This window comes from Diabrotica virgifera, chromosome 3, assembly GCF_917563875.1.
Source record: "Diabrotica virgifera virgifera chromosome 3, PGI_DIABVI_V3a".
NCBI classification, from domain to species: Eukaryota; Metazoa; Arthropoda; class Insecta; order Coleoptera; family Chrysomelidae; genus Diabrotica; species Diabrotica virgifera.
The window spans coordinates 44,846,700-44,864,870 of NC_065445.1; the positions used below are offsets into that span (position 1 = coordinate 44,846,700).

The window sequence follows — 18,171 nt, forward strand, 5'->3', positions numbered from 1 at the left end:
ACGTGGCCTTGAAAAACATTTGGCTATAGGTACCATTGTTTAAAAAAAACAGATTGTCTATTATAGGCAATGGCTACAGTATTGTCCGTAGGTCTGGTTCATAATATTATCTGTTTCTCTGGTATAAGTGTGATAAGTAAATGGGTTTACGGAATGCATGCAATGAATACTGTGTGTGAGGGGTTGCAAGTTCTTGCTAATGTTCGAATGGACACAACAGATCAGCATGTAGATGCAAGTGACTCGCGGCTCATAAAAGATGCTAAAGATATTAAAAAACTTCTAGACTGGTTTTTATCACATGATCCTTTTCCTAAAATTAATAAAATCATATATATTGTTTCTGGAGTTGTTGGTGATGATAAGATTAATTGCCATAAAGCTCGTGAAGTTGGGATTGCTTCAATGGCTAAAATGACAGGTGAAATATTTAATAATATAAAATTAAAACGCTCTGAAAAAGTACTCCCTCTTTTAGCTGCGAGTAGCACCGTGAAAGTTCACGAAGAAGAAGTAGCTATAGATCCTGTATTATTATTTCAACGCATGAGTATCACTGAAGCTTTTGAGGATGAGATTGAAAAATTTTTTGAGTATGAATTAGCTCCTTACCCCTTATCAATTTTCGATGCAGCTGGAATGCGTAAAACAACAAAGTCAGAATTATGATTGAGAAAGCAAATTTATGATTGCTTTGAATCAGTCAATACTGAGGTTGATCGTAGAAACGCTACTTACATTATTGATGGAGGGTACCTACTACATCACGTTGTGTTGGATCGAGAAGAAACCTTTAGCGTTATTTTTGATAAATATGTTCAGTATTTACGCAGACATTACAAGCTTACAGTGACAGTGGTATTTGACGGCTACAATGACTTGACAAAGAATATTAAAGCTGCAGAACATCAACTATTTTGCCACAACAAGATCCCATTTCATATCTCCCTAATTCAAGAAAGGTCTCGAATTCATTCTTTATAAAACCAGTCGTTAAATCTGAACTAATCCAAACAATTAATAGTATCAAAAGCAAATCTTCCTATAGTACTGATGGTCTATCGATCAAAATTTTTTCTAATCTTCCAGAAAATGTGTTAGAAGTCCTCATCTCACTAATTAATGATTCTTTTGAGAAAGGTAAATTTCCAGAGTGCCTGAAGACAGCCATCATTATTCCTCTTCATAAGGGTGGTGAAATATCTAATACCTGTAATTATAGACCTATTGCACTACTACCGGTACTCTCCAAAATTATTGAGAGACTCATAAAAGCCCGACTTATGTCCTTTCTAGTTTAAAACAACATTTTATCACAAAATCAGTTCGGCTTTTTAAATAATAAATGCACCACTGATGCCATGTTTTCTGTACTACATGAGGTTTATCAAGCACTGAACAATAATCTTTACACTGCCACCGTTTTTTGTGACTATGCCAAAGCTTTTGATTGTGTAAATCACAACATTTTGATAAAAAAACTAAATTTCTACGGAATTCGAGGCAATTCTTTAGATTGGTTCCAATCATACTTGGAAGATAGGAAACAACTGGTTAGAGCAAATGATAAAGACTCTAGTCTCAAAAACATTGTATGTGGGGTACCTCAAGGTTCAGTATTGGGTCCTCTACTTTTCCTTATCTTTATTAATGACATCACTAATTTAAAAATCGATGGAAACATCTTTTTTTTACTGATGATACCAGTATCACTTGGAGCAATTCAAATATTGCAACTCTTCATGCTACTATAACTTCTGATCTACTTACAATAAAAACCTGGTCTGACTCAAATTTACTCTCATTTAACGTAGATAAAACAGTAGCATTGTCTTATAAATGAGCTCTTCAACCCTTACCTCTTAATAACAGCCAGATCAGTACCGTTGATTCTGTAAAATTTCTTGGCATTTTTTTAGACAGCAACCTTAAATGTAAATGGTCCCTCCATATCGATTTGTTACGGAAGAACCTCTCTTCAGCCTGCTATGCTATAAGATCTGTTTCGAATGAACTCAATTTAGCATCTTCCAAAATAACATATTTTTCTTTGTTCGAGTCACATCTTCGTTATGGTCTTCCTTTTTGGGGTTCTGGTACAGCTGCCCAATTCGATGCTATTTTCAAATTACAAAAAAGAGCTATAAGATATCTGTTTGGCCTCAGAAGAACAACACACTGCAGAAGTTACTTCAAAGATCACGGAATTTTAACCCTTCCATCTTTGTATATTTTAGAAACTGTTTGCTTAATTCGTAAATATCTACATGTCTTTTCACCAAGACCTAATCATCACTACTTCACGAGAAATTCTACGTTTGACGTCTATTTGCCGACCCCGTCCTCGGAGTTAGTAAAGAAATCGATATTATATTCCGCAAAAAAAATGTACAACCATCTCCCCCTACAACTAAAATCTGCACCATCTTTTCCCAAATTCCGTAAACTGACAAAAGCCTACCTGTCAATATTTTTAGTCAATAACTAAGAAATTACAGTACTTTTTGCACAAGTAGTATTTTTATTATTTTTTATCTATATTTGGGTGTCATATGCAGCAGCTTAACTTTTTAACTTTTAAACCTTTTTTATTAATTATTAGGTAGACTATGGATTTGCAATTTATTTAAATTTTTGCAATTGATTATTTCTGTTTTAACTTCGATTTATTTATTTATTTTATTTAACTTGTTGACGATTTATGTAATTTTAGTAAATTGGATTGTTACTGTTTTGTTTTTTTTACTATTTATAATCTTTGTCGATAAAATTGTAAAATTTTTCATGGCAATAAAGCATATTTCTATTCTATTCTATTCTATAACAACGTCGTCGAACTACAAAAACATCATCGGGTTCCGAGATTATCTTTTATGAAAATATAACAGTTCCAGCGAATCAACAACAATTTTTCGCCAACATTAATAATAAATCTCGTTTCATTTCCATGTTAACTGACAAATTAACAGCTGCGAATATTGAAGTGAAGCAAGTTAAAAATGACGCAGATGTCCTTATAATTGAGACAGCAATTGAAAAATTTAAGGCAACAAACACAACAATTGTAGTTGGTGAAGATGTTGATTTGTTGGTACTGATTATTGCAAGCACTCCAGTAGATAAATTTATTTATTTTCTGAAACCTGGAAGGGCTCAACAGCGAACAGAGATATATTCTTCGAATAGTTTATCGGCTTATCCCAAATGCCAAAAGTACATTTTATTTTTACATGCGATAACTGGCTGCGACACTACGTCCGCAATGTACAGAAGGCGCAAAACGTCAGTACTTAAATTATTCGAAAAAAAAAAGATTTGACTGACTGCTGTAAAGTTTTTATAGAACTTGATTCTACACCGCAAACAATAATTACGGAAGGAATTCGCTTTCTTCTTGCGGTCTATGGAGCTCCAAAAAAAATTATTTGTCTTGATAAATACCGATACTTAACTTTTGTAAAAAATACGCGAAACAAGAAACAAGTACAACTATCATGTCTTCCTCCAACATCAGCATCTGCTTTTCAACATTTGTATCGAGTATATTATCAAGTTCAAACATGGCTAGGCAATGAACTGAATCCAGAAGACTGGGGTTGGAAATTAATAGATAATACTCTGGAACCGATTAAAACCTTACTCCCACCTGCTCCAGAAAAACTCCTTAACACTATTTTTTGCAATTGCAAAAAAGGTTGCCGTGCCAAATGTGGATGTAAAAAGTCGGGTTGCTGTGTTCTCTAGTGTGTACCAACTGCCAAGGTCAGTCTTGCTCAAATGTCCAGTTTAGTACAACAGAGGAAGACTCCTGTGATTTTAATGAAGAGACCAATGACTCAGTCACATTTGAACAATTTTTGAACATCCAGCAAGAGGAAGAGGAAGAAGATGAAATCGAAGAATACTTGACTGTTGAAGTAGACTTTCAAGAATATGAATCTGATTAAAATATCTAAAGAAATCAAAACAATAGTTAACCTAATAATCAATAGCAATATCAATAATCAATATCAATAATAAGGTAATATCTAGAACTTGACCGGTATTTTTTCCTTAAATTATCCTAAAATTGTCAAAACAGTTAGTGGAGTAGGCCTACAGGGGAAACCAAGGTAAAAAAACGCGCCGAGTACACTACCTCACAGGTGGTGTGGAAACGTGTGCATATCATGTATAATGTGACTCTTTGAATCGCGATATCTCAGGAATGGCAACTTTTAGGAAAAAAATAGTAAGGACTATTTTTGTAGAGAATTTTAAGATCTACAACTTTGGTTTAAGGTTTTTTTTGATAAAACTTACCGTTTTCGAAAAAAATCCAAAAAATCTCAAATTTTGACCTTTGACCCCCAATAACTTTTGACGCACACATGGGATCGATGGGGACTTTTTAAACTTTATTTGTTATGGTATACCTTAGCTCTCCACCAAAATTTGGCTCTCCGGCAATTTTTGTTATTTGAAATGTCTATATAGACCGGGTTATTATTGATACAGCAATATATTAGGTAACCTAAGTACTTGTTTAAAATTTTCTGCTTACTCTAAAACACATCTTTAAGGGCCTAAACGCAAAACTTCGGGTCAATGTTTTTTAAATGCATTATTTTTTTTTCGAATCATGAGAAAACTAATGAGTAATTTTAAAAAAATTTAAACGCAGAATGAAAAACTGCAATATTACAGAGGGCCGAAAATCCCTGAAAACTTCTATAATGTTTATTTTAATAAGTTACAGGTGTCAAAAAGAAGAAATTTTTTTCAATTTTATATGAGGTAGGTATGTCAATAAATATGAATTTCGCTTAAGTGTTAAGTACCTTTAGAGTCCACAGTATTTCAATTAGAGGGATGTAATTGAATGTTGAAAAATAGTTTTTAATTCTAAACAACTTTTCCGAAAACCAGTTTTAGAAATTGTGAAATATAAAGGTAGGTACTTTACTCTTGAGCGGAATTCATATTTTTTGATATACCTCGTATAAAATTAAGATAATTTGATATCTGATTGTTTCGTCTTAGATTCTATACGATGCAGAACATTTTAAAAATAATATTTTTTTTTCGTAAAAGTGATAATAAAAAAGCTCAATCGGTTCCAAGTTACGCAGACATAATGTATACGAGCTAAAAATGTTTTAACATGTTTTTTTTAAGCTTAAATTAAATTTTAGGTAAGTTGTACAGAAAAAAGTTTTGATGATTTTATACCAACATTTTTCGGTTTTTGTCACAAAAAGAACATTTTCTCAAAAAGAACTTATTTATTTGATTTGTAAAGTAAAATAATTTAAATAATGAATGGGTTCCATGTGGGAGTCGAAACTATTGTAGTAAAGAAAGAAAGAAAGAAAGAAAGAAAGAAAGAAAGAAAGAAAGAAAGAAAAAAAGACGTTCTGGCAAACAAATAACTTATTTCACAACTGACGACAGGTTTCGCTGTCTATACTTTGCACAGCATCTTCAGGTCCCGGTTAAAGTAAAATTAAATGTTTCCGATATAAGGGATGATTATAGTAGGAGTGTAGTTGGTAGTTGGATAGATGTGACTGCATTAAACTAACAAAAAATTTGGCAGGATTTGGAGGGGAGTACGGTGGTAATAGTAAGAAACCTACAATACATAAAAACCGAAAAACCGCAAAAGGGTTCGTTATATATAAAATGATGTTATTTTTATTATTTGAATAGATTTTTTTATATAGGGTTACTAGATGTTGTTCAAGAAATTATAGATGTAAAATTGGGTGTGCAATTTTTAGACTGGATTGGTCGGATATGCAATAGGTGTGATCCAATTGTGAAAAAATTGTGATTTATTTAAAGCACGTTGAAAATTGAAAAACAACTTTTTGTGAGAACGTTTTTCTTTCTTTACTACAATAAAATAATTTAGTTCATTTTAAAGATTATATCTCAAGCTTAAAAAAACCTATAAAATTTTAATATATCTGATTAAAATTAAGTAATATCCTCTTAAATTAGTAGCAATTCTGTTTTTTAAGTTTTCAAAAGATGTAAGATAATGAAAAGTAAGTTGTGCAAATTTTGTAAGTCTCAATTTCTGTCCACACCGTACTTATGCCCATATATTTTATTTGTTTTTATTATAACTATAAGATAGCTTTATTATTAATCTTTTACTTCCAATTAGTAAAATTTAATTTGATCAATTAGTTAAAGAATTATATTAAAATAACGTGCTCCAATGTTTGTGAGAGGGGTGACTTTAGCGTTACAAATAAAAAATTATAGAAGCTATAGATTTAATTTTGGAAAAATCTACCTATGCTTTTTGTGTAAAATTTGTCTCAGTCAACAATGGTCAAGATTTATATTTTCGTAGGTAAACAACTGATTTCTCAATTCATTTGTTTAATAAAAAAGAAGCACCTGCTTCTGGAGTAGAACTTTTTGATATATTGTTGATTAAACATTTCTTAATGAAATTACAAAAAGTTCTATATTATTTTATTTTTTCCGTAAGCAAAAACCATATTGACTCCCCTACATAATATAAACAACACAATTAAATTAGATATGCGAAAAGAGCGCAGTTTCAGAACCAAAATTAAAATCCTGTTTTTTGTTTTTGAATTTTTACGTTTTAATTTAGTCAGACATCGAGATAAAGTAATAGATAATAAATTATATCCAATTTTTATCATAAACGACAATCTCAAAAGTTTTAGCAAAGTAAATAAGTTGAGTAATTTAAACTAATTTCCTTGTGAACGTTCAAAAATACTGATAACATTGAAATCTAATAATAACAGAATAATTCAATATTATGATTTAAATAGATCAATATGATCTGAGACTTATAGGTCTGGATCCCGCGTACCAAAAAAAGTTGATTAATAGCAAGCTGATAATTTGTTAATAGCTTAACAGTGTCTAGTTGGACAAACTTTGACATATGGTAACACTGAAACAGGGGAAGTTTTAATTGTGTAACGCGATTTTATTTGTGGAATATGTCATCCTGACAAGTTTATGATTGTGAAAATTAGCAGTTTGTTTTTGTTTATTTAATATAGGGGAGTGCATATAGATTTTCAGTTCGGAAAAAATCAAACAAGATAAAACTTTTTGTAATTTCATTAAGAAATGTTTAATAAACAACATATCAAAAAGTTCTACTCGAGAAGTGGGTGCTTCATTTTTTATTAAACAAATGATCTACGAAATTAGATCTTTTTTTAAATAACTCCGAAAATATAAATTTTAGAAAAAACTGACAACCACTGAAAAATTCAGAAAATTTTACAAAAAAAACCTTATATAAAGAATTTTCTAAAATTAAATCTGTATCTCCTATAATTTTTTATTTATAACGCTAAAGTTACCCTTCTCACAAACATTGGCGCACTGCAAACTAACGTACGGCAAAGTGCACGGTTGAGTTATTTTAATGTAATTCTTTAACTAATGGACCAAATGAAATTTTGCAATTTGAACATGAAAGAAGAATACTTAAGCTATCTTATGGTTATAATAGAAAGAAATAAAATATATGGGCATAAGTACGGTGTGGGCGGAAAGTGAGCCTTACATGAATTTTGTTTAGAAATGATTTAAAAACGTGTAACTAATACATTTTTCTTATAAAACTCTCAATTTTGCACAACTTACCTTTCAAGTATCTTACTAAATGATATTTCATTCAAAAAAAATCTCAAAAATTTAATTCAAATGATATGACATCTCAAAAAATGTATTTTTTGAAACCTTCGTAGTTTTATAGAATTACCACCAATTAAGACGGTATTACTCAAGTTTGAACAGATCTATTGCAGTTTTATAAGTGCTTTTTAAAGCTTAGGATGTAATCTTTAAAATGCACTAAATTATTTTACTTTAGAAATGAAATAAACTATTTCTTTTGAAGAAAATTAAGAAAGATAACAAAAATATAATACAAAAACCGAAAATTGCCAGCTAAAAAAATGTTTATACAAAGTAATCAAAACTTTTTTCTGTAAAACTTACCTAAAATACATTTAATAATAAGCTTCAACAATAATAAATGTTCAGCAAAAAATTTTTTTTAGCTGTTATACAGTATGTCTGCGTAACTTGGAACCTATTGATAAATTTTTTAATATCAGTTTTACGAAAAAAAGTTATTCTTTATAAATTACTCTGCATCGTTTATAATCTAAGATGCAATCATCAAATATCAAATTTAATTAATATTATACGAGGTATGTCAAAAACTATAAATTTCACTCAAGAGTAAAGTACCTTTACATTTCACGATATCGAAAATTGATATTAAGGAAAGTTGTTTGGAATTAAAAAATTTGTTTTAGTGTTCAATTACATCCTTCTAATTAAAATATTGTGAATAATAAAGGCACTTAACTCTTAAGGAAAATTCATATTTTTTACATACCTCGTATAAAATTCAAAAAGTTTGATATTTAATGGTTGTATCTTAGATTTTAGACCAGGGAGAGCATTTTATGAAGAATAACTTTTTCTCGTAAAAGTGATAATAAAATAGTTATCATAATTTTAATAAAATGATGATAAGTATCCGTAATTTGAGAAAAAATTGAAAATTTTTTTTCGATTAGAATGATGTAATTGTATATTTAGACATAGTTTCTAATTTCAAACAACTTTTCATAATAGCATTTTTTGATATTCTGGAATATAAAGGTTCTTTACTCTTTAACGAAATTCATATTTTTCACATAACTCGTATAAAATTGATAAAATTTGATATCTAATGGTTGAGTTTTAGATTTTTGACTATGCAGAGCATTTCATTAGGAATAACTTTTTTTCCTAAAATTGATAATAAAAAAGATTTCCATGTGGTTCCTAGCTACGCAGACACACTGTATAAGAGCTTCTGTATAAGAATTTTCAAATTGCAATGCCATATTCGTATTCAGCATAATCAAAAACAAAATAGAAACATATTTGATCAAAGTAAAATGATGAATTTAACGATATTTTTAAAATTATTTATACAAAAACATCGTTATTGTTTAAACAATTAATAAACAATTAGCGGCCAAATCTGCGAGTAGAACTTTTTACTTTAAGATGTATATAAACTAACAAAAAAAGTTTTAGAAAAATATAAGCTTGTTTGAATTTTTCCGAAACATATTTTCGTTCTAATTGCCCTCCCCTAATAGCAAACTTTATATTATATATGAAAATATGTTTGTCCGACAAATATGTTGGACATTTTAATAAGTCCGACACCTAGAACATGTCAAATGACAGGATATATTGGTGATAAATAGCAGACTGATTTTTGCATGAGAGTTTAATGAAAGAGTAACAAATCAATTGGAAGTTCTGACCGACAAAATACATGGGACGTTTTCGTAGTCTGACGTTCGAAACCTGTAACCTGTTCCGCCATTAAAATATCCCCTATTCCAGTGTTCCCGTACATCAAAGTTAGTCCGACTAGACACCGTCAAGCTATTAACAAAGTGTCAGCTTGCTAGTATGTAATAAAATTTTTTTGGTACGCGTGATCCAGGCCTATCATTTGATACTGTTTACATGACATGTAATGACACATTGTATCATTTATATTATTTTTAGACCACCTAGCAACCTACTTTACTATATATTAAGTAAACTTGATAAAAATATGATTCTTATTGTTTTCTTGAGAAGATTTCAAGGTTTAGCAAATACTGTTGGGATAGGCTTGTGAGAAATAATAAAACATGTTTACCTGCTTGCCTATAAACACTAATAAAATTACACATAAAGATAACTTTGTAGAGCTAATAAACAGCATTTGTATGCAATTAATCAAGACCAAATATGACTTTTGTTTTCTACATTCCCACAAAATGTATTAAAATTTATTTTCAGTACAGCCATTTCGGCAGATTGCCTTTCTCAAAAGATGTATTTTTAGGTTTACGAAATACATCTTTTACAAAATATGAAATATAAGATGTGTTAAACATGTTAAATTGATAAACATAATTTCAATTATAACTGTAATAATAGTTAGTTTCCACGTTAACAAAAATAGACAGAATAATTCAATTTTGGCGTTACGAATTGTCCGTTACGATTTTGTATAGTTACGAACTGTCGCCGTTACGATGTGCCACTATTACGAACTGTCGCCGTTACGAGTTGTCTGTTACCACTTTTCCGGTTACGAATTGTCGCGTTACGAGATGTCTGGTCACGGTATTTTTACTATGCCTTTACATTTTAACACCCTGCAAGGTTTATACATCTGGGAATCTTTTTCTTCAAGTGCCATCTCAGCGACAGAGGTCGGCAATCATCATAGCTATTCGGACCTTGAAGACGGCTGCTCTGAAAAGTTCGTTTGATGTACATCCGTACCATTCTCTCAGATTGCGCAGCCACAATATTCTGCGTCTCCATATGCTTCTTTTTCCTTGAATCTTTCCCTGCATAATGAGTTGGAGCAAGTTGTATCTCTCTCCACGTGTAATATGTCCGAGATATTCCAAATCTGGGAATAGATACATATAACTAGTTACGGAGATGTTGAAGAAGAAGTACGACAAAGCTTAAAAGCAAGAAAAGCGGCGGGATGTCTTAATTACACAATCTGGAAGAACAAACACCTAAGACAAGACGCAAAAGACAGAATCTATAAAGCAGCAATTAGACCTACATACACAACGGAGACAAGACCTGACACATCTAAAATGAGACGACTACTAGAAACAACAGACATAAAAATACTTCGACGAATATCAGGGTAAAGTATGTTGGATAGGGAAAGAAGCGAAAACCTAAGAGGAGCATTCAATGTAGAAGAGATAAATGGATGGGTGACAAAATGGAAACAGGAGTGAATCGAACATATTAGTAGAATGACAGAGGATAGGATAGTATGAATAACACGAGATAAGTCACCAAATGGACGAAGAAGTATAGGCTGACCAAGAAAAAGAAGGTACGATAATTTAAACAATTTAGGAGGCTAATATCGAAGAACAAACAGGCTTTAAGCCTACATACAAGAAAGAAGAAGAAAAAGTCTACGCTTTATAGTCTTTAACTGCAAAAGTTTGTCTCAAGTTGGTCATTGAAAATTGTATCTGTATTTTTTTATTTCATTAGTTTCCATAGATTCTAATAGGTAAAGATAGCTTAAGGCATTTATTTCAAATATGGAGAAAGTGATCATTAAAAGAATGCTTGTGATCTAAAAGGCGAAGTGCGTAGTTTTTTCTAGCCCTCTTGTGTTCTGCTACACATTTGTTAAAGGTTATACCAGTTTGTCCGATGTAACTTTTTTTAGAGTTACCATAAATTTGTATACACCGCTGTGTAAGTGGCTTTTGTTGTTCTTAATATATATCAGCTGAAGTTATTGTTGTTCTGAGAGTTGGTGGTATTCCTTCCTTTTTAATATGTTTGAATAATTTTTTATATTTTTCCGGTATATGTAGTCGTGCAAGTGGTACTGGGTTTTTCTCTGGTAGTGGAAAAAGCAATTCCAAGGCTTTCTCGTGACGCTTTTGTTTGAATTCTGCTCTTAGTGTTTTGTGGCCCACAGTCAGAACTAGACTTTATTTCTATATCTTTGACTGAAGGTTTTCAATTGTTTGTTATATAAGTATACTAAACATTTCCACAGTTTTCACTGTATTCCTTCACTCAACCGTTCTCTCCAGCTCTTTCTGCCTTGACACTCCCCTTCCTGTAGAATTCTTCTCTCCATTGCTTCGTCCACTTCATCTCTGAAGGATCTGCGGAATCTCCCTCTCTGCGTTCTTCCTATCGGGCTTCACTATGCTATTTTGTTTATCCAACGATTTTGGTCTGCTCTTCTGATATGTCCGTACCTGGTTAATCTCTTCTGTTCGATGTAGTATGTTATGTTTGAGTTCACTCCCATTCTTATTTTAATCTCTACTCTATGGTATTTCTTCTATCTCTTCTTGTTACCTTGCAGCTTCTCTTTAGGAATTGCATCTCTGTTGCTCATATTTTGTTTTTGGTTATTATTATTTATTAATTTCACACCCATAAATTTTATATTTTTTATTTAATTTAAAAGTATTTTGAAATCTGTTGAGTGTCAACAATAAATAAAAGTAATGACATTGACTAAGGACAAGAAAGATTTTACCCACTGGTAAAATCAAAGTACAATTTTTATAAAGTTGTGTAGAAAATAATTCCATTTTATAACTACTCTAAATGGTAAGTCCAATGGTTTGAACCTCTTTAACCTACGCTGTTCTTGGGAATTGTCTAGGAGGTTAAGTGCAAACTGGTTTTCATGATCCTTCAACTTGGCAATGTATGCAGCGCTACGTTTTGTGATGACTTCTTGTACCATATCCATTTTAATGTCTCGATGAATAATTCTGTTGTTGATGTACCAAGGTGCATTAATGATGGCTCTGAGGGTTTTTGATTGGAAGCGTTGGATGATTTCGGTGTTGGAGTGACTGGTTGTTCCCCATAGTTCCAACCTATATGTCCAGATCGGCATAAGTATTGCCTTATAGAGCAGCAAATTATTATCCACAGATAGTCTTGATGAACGGCCCATTAACCATACATATTTCTGAATTGAAGACCTAGTTGCTTTCTATTTATCATCATCATCATGAACCTCTTCTGTCTACTGCTGGACATAGGTCTCTCCCATTCTTCGCCACTCTTCACGGTTCTGTGCTAATGTCGTCCATCCAGCGTGTTGGTGGTCGTCCTCTGCTGCGTTTGTCTTCTCTTGGGCGCCAGTCAATTAGTTTTCTGGTCCATCTTGAGCTTTCAGTCGCGCTATGTGACCTGCCCAATTCCATTTCAGCTTGGTTATACGTTCAACGACATCAGTGATATCTGTTCTTTTCCTTAAGTCTTGGTTCCTTATTTTGTCTTTTTTTGTCACGCCGAGAATCGATCTTTCCATACGCCTTTGTGCCACTCGCATTTTTAGTGCTGTTGTTTTTGTGAGCGTGAGACTTTCTGCTCCGTATGTCATAATAGGAAGAACGCATTGGTCAAATGTCTTCCGTTTCATAGCTGTCGGGATGTTGCTCTTAAAGATGTCTCTTAGTGAACCATACGCCGCCCAAGCAAGTGTTATTCGTCGTTGAAATTTTCAAGTCTGATTGTCTTTGCCTATTCTGATTTCATGACCGAGATACATGTACTTTTATGTCAGTTCTACCACTTGATTTTGGATGGTTAGGTGTTCGCTGGGAACTAAATTTGTCATAAATTTGGTCTTGCTGATGTTCATTTTTAGACCTATTTTTGAAGATACGTTTTATAATTCTAGTAGCATTTGTTGTGCTTCACCCAGATCTTCGGTAATAAGTACTATATCATCGGCAAAACGCAGATGATTGAGCATTTCTCCATCTATTTTTATTCCTCTATTTATCTCCTCTTCTATTTCTTTTATTTCCTCTTATTCTATCGACTTTTCTATTAAGGTTTTTACTGTTTGTAGGTGATCGTTTGTTCCGAATTTTGAGCGGAATCCAGCTTGTTCTCGGGGTTGGTAGAAATCTAACTTTTTTTCTAGTCTTGTTGTAATAATTCGGGTAAACATTTTATAGATGTGGTTCAATCAGCTGATTGGTCTATAGCTTTCTAGGTGCGCCTTGTCTCCTTTCTTGTGTAGTAAAATTGTTACTGCATTGTTCCATGTTTCCGGTATGCAACGATCTGTTAGACAAAGGTTAAACAAAATTTTCATTTGGTTGAGAAGGGCACGTCCACCCATCTTTATAGCTTCTATTACGACTCCATCTTCTCCTGGCGATTTGTTGTTTTTCATCTTTTCCATTGCATCCTGGATTTCGCTTAGTATGATCTCCGGCATGAGCTCTGAACCCTGGTTGATGATTTTGCGTGATGCGGCTTCCAAATTCTTTTCTTCTTCTCTTTGGTTTCTGTATAGTTCTTGATAGAAGTCTTCAACTATGTGTAGTAGTTCTTCTCTATTTGATGTGGGGACTCCTTATTTGTTCTTTAGTTTATGTATTTCGCATTTTACATTATTTAACCGTCTTCTCAGGACTTTCAGACTTTTGTTCTCTTTTATAGTTCGCTGGACTTTTTCATTCTTAAATTTCCTTAAATCTTTCCTTATCGCTTTTAATACTTCTTTGTTCATTTTTCGCAGTTCTCCTTCGTCAATGCTTTCGTTTCCTTTGATTTTTCTTCTAGTTTCCATTAGTTGCTTTGTTTAAATGGTTATTTTTTCGTCTTGGCGTCTTTTAGGGCAGTATTTTACTTGCGCCTCTCGAATAGCTTCTACGATATTTCCTTTAGGGCATTTACACTATTCATGCATTCATTTTGTTGTAGGATTTTATTGATATTGCCTTGGTATTCATTTAAATTCGTTGGGTCGTTCCATATTGGGTTGGCTTTCTTCCTAATCATTTTGGATCTTTCTTTATTTAGTCTAATTTTAGTTTGGCTCCTACCATTCTATGATCGCTGCCTGTGGTAAAGCTATTAAGGACTGTGACATCGTTGAATATATATTTTTTGTCACTCATTATGTAGTCTATCTCGTTTCTGGTCCAGATATATTCCCTCCTGGGGAATATATCTGCTTTCTCTTGGTCCAGATATATTCCCTCCATGTGAAACTTCTGTCCAAATGAATACCAAGCTATTTTACCTCGTTGGCCGATGGTAATTGGTGATTGTTTAAAGTTACAGGAGGACAAGTTCCTGTTCGTGTTGTAAATGTAACATGAATAGATTTTTCTTTTCCTTCATTAACTTTAATTTTCCATTCCAAACAGCAATTTTGTATTCTGTCTAGATACGCTTGAAGGAGATGCGAGGCATAAATAGGGTCAGTGTGTGAGGCTAGGATTGCAATATCGTCGGCAAATGTTCCTAGCATCATTTCTTCTGTAGGTGGTCTCTCCTCTAGTGGTTCCTGAAGAGTTGGAGGTATATTTGCGGTATACCTCCAACACCCATAAGTGAGAATACTTCTTGTCATGGTATTATAATTTCTTTTTGTTTTTATGCTGATGTTCTTATCATGTTCTTATCGGGTTCATTTTTCATATGCAGTCTCTTAATTGGTCTAGTCTATTTTAATATCTTCTTCAGTTCTTTCTTTGTTTGATATTATGAAACCTAAACACTTGTACTTATCTGTTCCTATGATTTGTATACCTTCGTCTATTTCCAGCTGTTATATTTCTGTATTCTCCGTTGTTAGGTATTCAGTTTTATTTAGGTTTATTTCCATCCCATTCTTTGTATTTTCCTGTTCCAGTTTTCTCATAATAAAACTGAGGTAATCTTCATCTTGTGCGAACAACTTACTGTTCAGGATCTAATTAATTTGATGATGGTACTTACTGGAGACGTCCATGTAGATAATATTTTAGCTTGCTGCTTGAGTGTTTTGTACAATTGGGATTTAGACTACGATGGTGCAATTTTAAATATGTCAACTATTAAAAACAATCACTGAAACAATGGTTATTTTTTATACCATTTATTTTAATAAATTATAGATGTGTTGACTAAAGATCTAAAAAAATGATTTTATTATTTAACTATTTTAATTTACTTCATTTTCAACGATTTATTCAATTTAATGTTTTAATAATTTAATATCAGAGTATTGTTCTGTCAACATAGGAAATTGTATATTAAAATATTCAAAGGTATGTATTACCCGTCTTACATAATGTCTTACTGGTAGCAAAGGTTTATTAATAATATTACTGGACGTAACATACAAGATTGATTTATGGTGTCGTGTATTACTACAAAAATTAAAATAATTATTGTCTATATTTCTTGAATTTTATTAGTTATCCTTAGCAATTATTTTAGTTAGATATATGTATGTAGGAATTATGGTTAGTATTCATATTTTTTCTATCTATGGTTATGTTCGTTTTTGATTTAATGACATTTTGTTAACAAAAATCATTAAAAATTTGGTATTAAAGGTTATCTTTATTTAATATTTCCTTAAATTAAAAAAATAATAAAGTAACATATGGTTCTGAAACTATTCTGATGCGGCATCAGGGCCGTAACTACCATTGGGGAAACGGCGCTGTGCCACGGGGCCCTGGCCAAGGGGGGCCCCACAGAGGCCCCCTTTTGGTTGGCCGTGCATAGATTTTAACGAGGAAAATAAAAATAAAGCCGATATCAACGAAATATTTTCAAATGACACAATTTTAAAAAACAGCAACATAAAGTCTTAATTTTTCACTTAATAAATTAGTCTTTTCGACTAAAATGCAATTGGAACAGAACAGGGGGCCCTGAGGCCTGAGCTAAGCTGAGACCCCCGAGACCTTAACATAAAAATTTAAATTATTAGTTAGAAAATTAGTTATTTCGGCGTAACAAAACCTAAAATGCCATTGGAAGAGGCGACCCGGGCTAAGCTGGGGCCACCGAGACCTTTCGTAAAGATATAAATTGTTGCTGAGGAAATTAGTTATTTTGGCGAAATAAAAATTAAAATGCAACCGGAATAGGGGCCCCAGGTCCCAGCCCAGCTACTTTGTCTTAACCAATTTTCCTAGACCACATCTTGGTAGGTATGTGAAAGGAACCACATGGTACCATATTTTGAAAAGAAAGGTAAGGGTAAGACAGGATGAGCACATTAGGATCAGTCCCACCAGTACACTAACCAGCTTCACTAAGTGTGTTTGGCTCACACTGCAGTTGCTTAAGGCACCTTAAGGTGCATTTACGTTTGCTTGGTAGTTCGCTTGGTTATTCGTTCGCTACAAAGTAAGACCATTTGCATTGCAGCGAACGAACGCATTCGTTGATGATCCGTCCACAATGTCAGATACAGGTGAAAATGTATTCATTAACGCTGCTAATTTTATAATTATTGCAGGACATGCTGAAAAAAAAGAAATAAAAGAGTGTGGTATTCACACAGGAGGGAAAATGCGTTTTCAAGGGGTTAAATATCAAACATTTTTCCGGACACCCCTTGCGCTGGGGGTAGGGGGTCCCCAGATTACGTTTGCCCCGGGGCCCCCAACATCGTAGTTACGGCCCTGTGTGGCATGCCTAATTTAAATAATAAATTTAAAAGTATGTTGCGTAATTTCGCATATGTTTTCATCTTATTCTAGAAATGTCATGATTTACCACATGAGTGGACAAAAGCACATATTAACAACATATACAAAATAGGAGATAGAAAAAATTGTTCAAATTACAGGGGGCTTAGTGTCATAAACTCACTCTCAAGACTATGGAAAAATAATAAAAAATAAAATTGAAAAAGAGATGACAGATGTAGAAGAACAAAATGTCTTTCGTGCAGGCAGATCCTGTATGGACTGCATATTTTCTCTAAAGTAGGTTATTGCGAAGAGATTAGCCCACAATCTTTCCACCCATATAGTTTTTATTGATCTGACAAAGGCATACGATAGTGTACCACTTTCAATGCTCTGGGTAGCAATGGAAAAACAAGGAATAAGCAAAAAAAATATACAAGCCGTACAACAGCTTTACAAAAAATATGACGGTACACATTAAAACTTGAAACAGTTTTTAGTTCCTATTAGTAAGGGCCTAAAGCAAGGCTGCTGCACAGCACCTACACTCTTTAAAATATGTTTAAATGAAGCACTCTCACTGTGGAGAAGAAAGTGCTGCAATATGGGCATCCCAATCGATGACGATAGATTGTACACAATACACTTCGCTGACGACCAAGCCATTCTAGCTGAAGACGAGAGTGATATAGACTATATGCTCAGAAAACTGGAAGAGGAGTACACTAAGTGGGGCCTTACAATTAATATACAAAAAACCGAGTCCTTAGTTGTAGAAGAAACACCAGAACGCCTACAAATTGAAATGCGAACTATAAACCCAACAGAAGTCTTCAAATACTTAGGAGTCCAAATAACTTCAAAAGCAGGGAGTAAGACGAAATACATTCCAGGATTGGCCAAGCAAGATCAGCTACCAGGTAGCTACACGGACTATTGTGGAGTTAAAGTAATAAAATAACAAAAGAAAATAAAAGAAGAATGTATAAAACAATAATAGGAACTATTGGGTACGGCGCTGAACTCTGCGAAATCAACCAAAGGAACAAGTCAAAAATTAAGGCCATGGAAATGAACTATTGGAGACGATGTTGCCGACTCACTAGACTTGATATGGTGAGAAACGAAGATATCAGGAGAGAAA

General features: G+C 32.9%; 1 protein-coding gene across 5 annotated transcripts in view; it reads right to left on the minus strand.

The window, feature by feature from the left end:
* Positions 1-18,171, minus strand: part of LOC114342894 (solute carrier family 41 member 1) — a 348,268-nt gene that overhangs the window by 120,612 nt on the left and 209,485 nt on the right. The gene's annotated exons all lie outside the window — the stretch shown is intronic.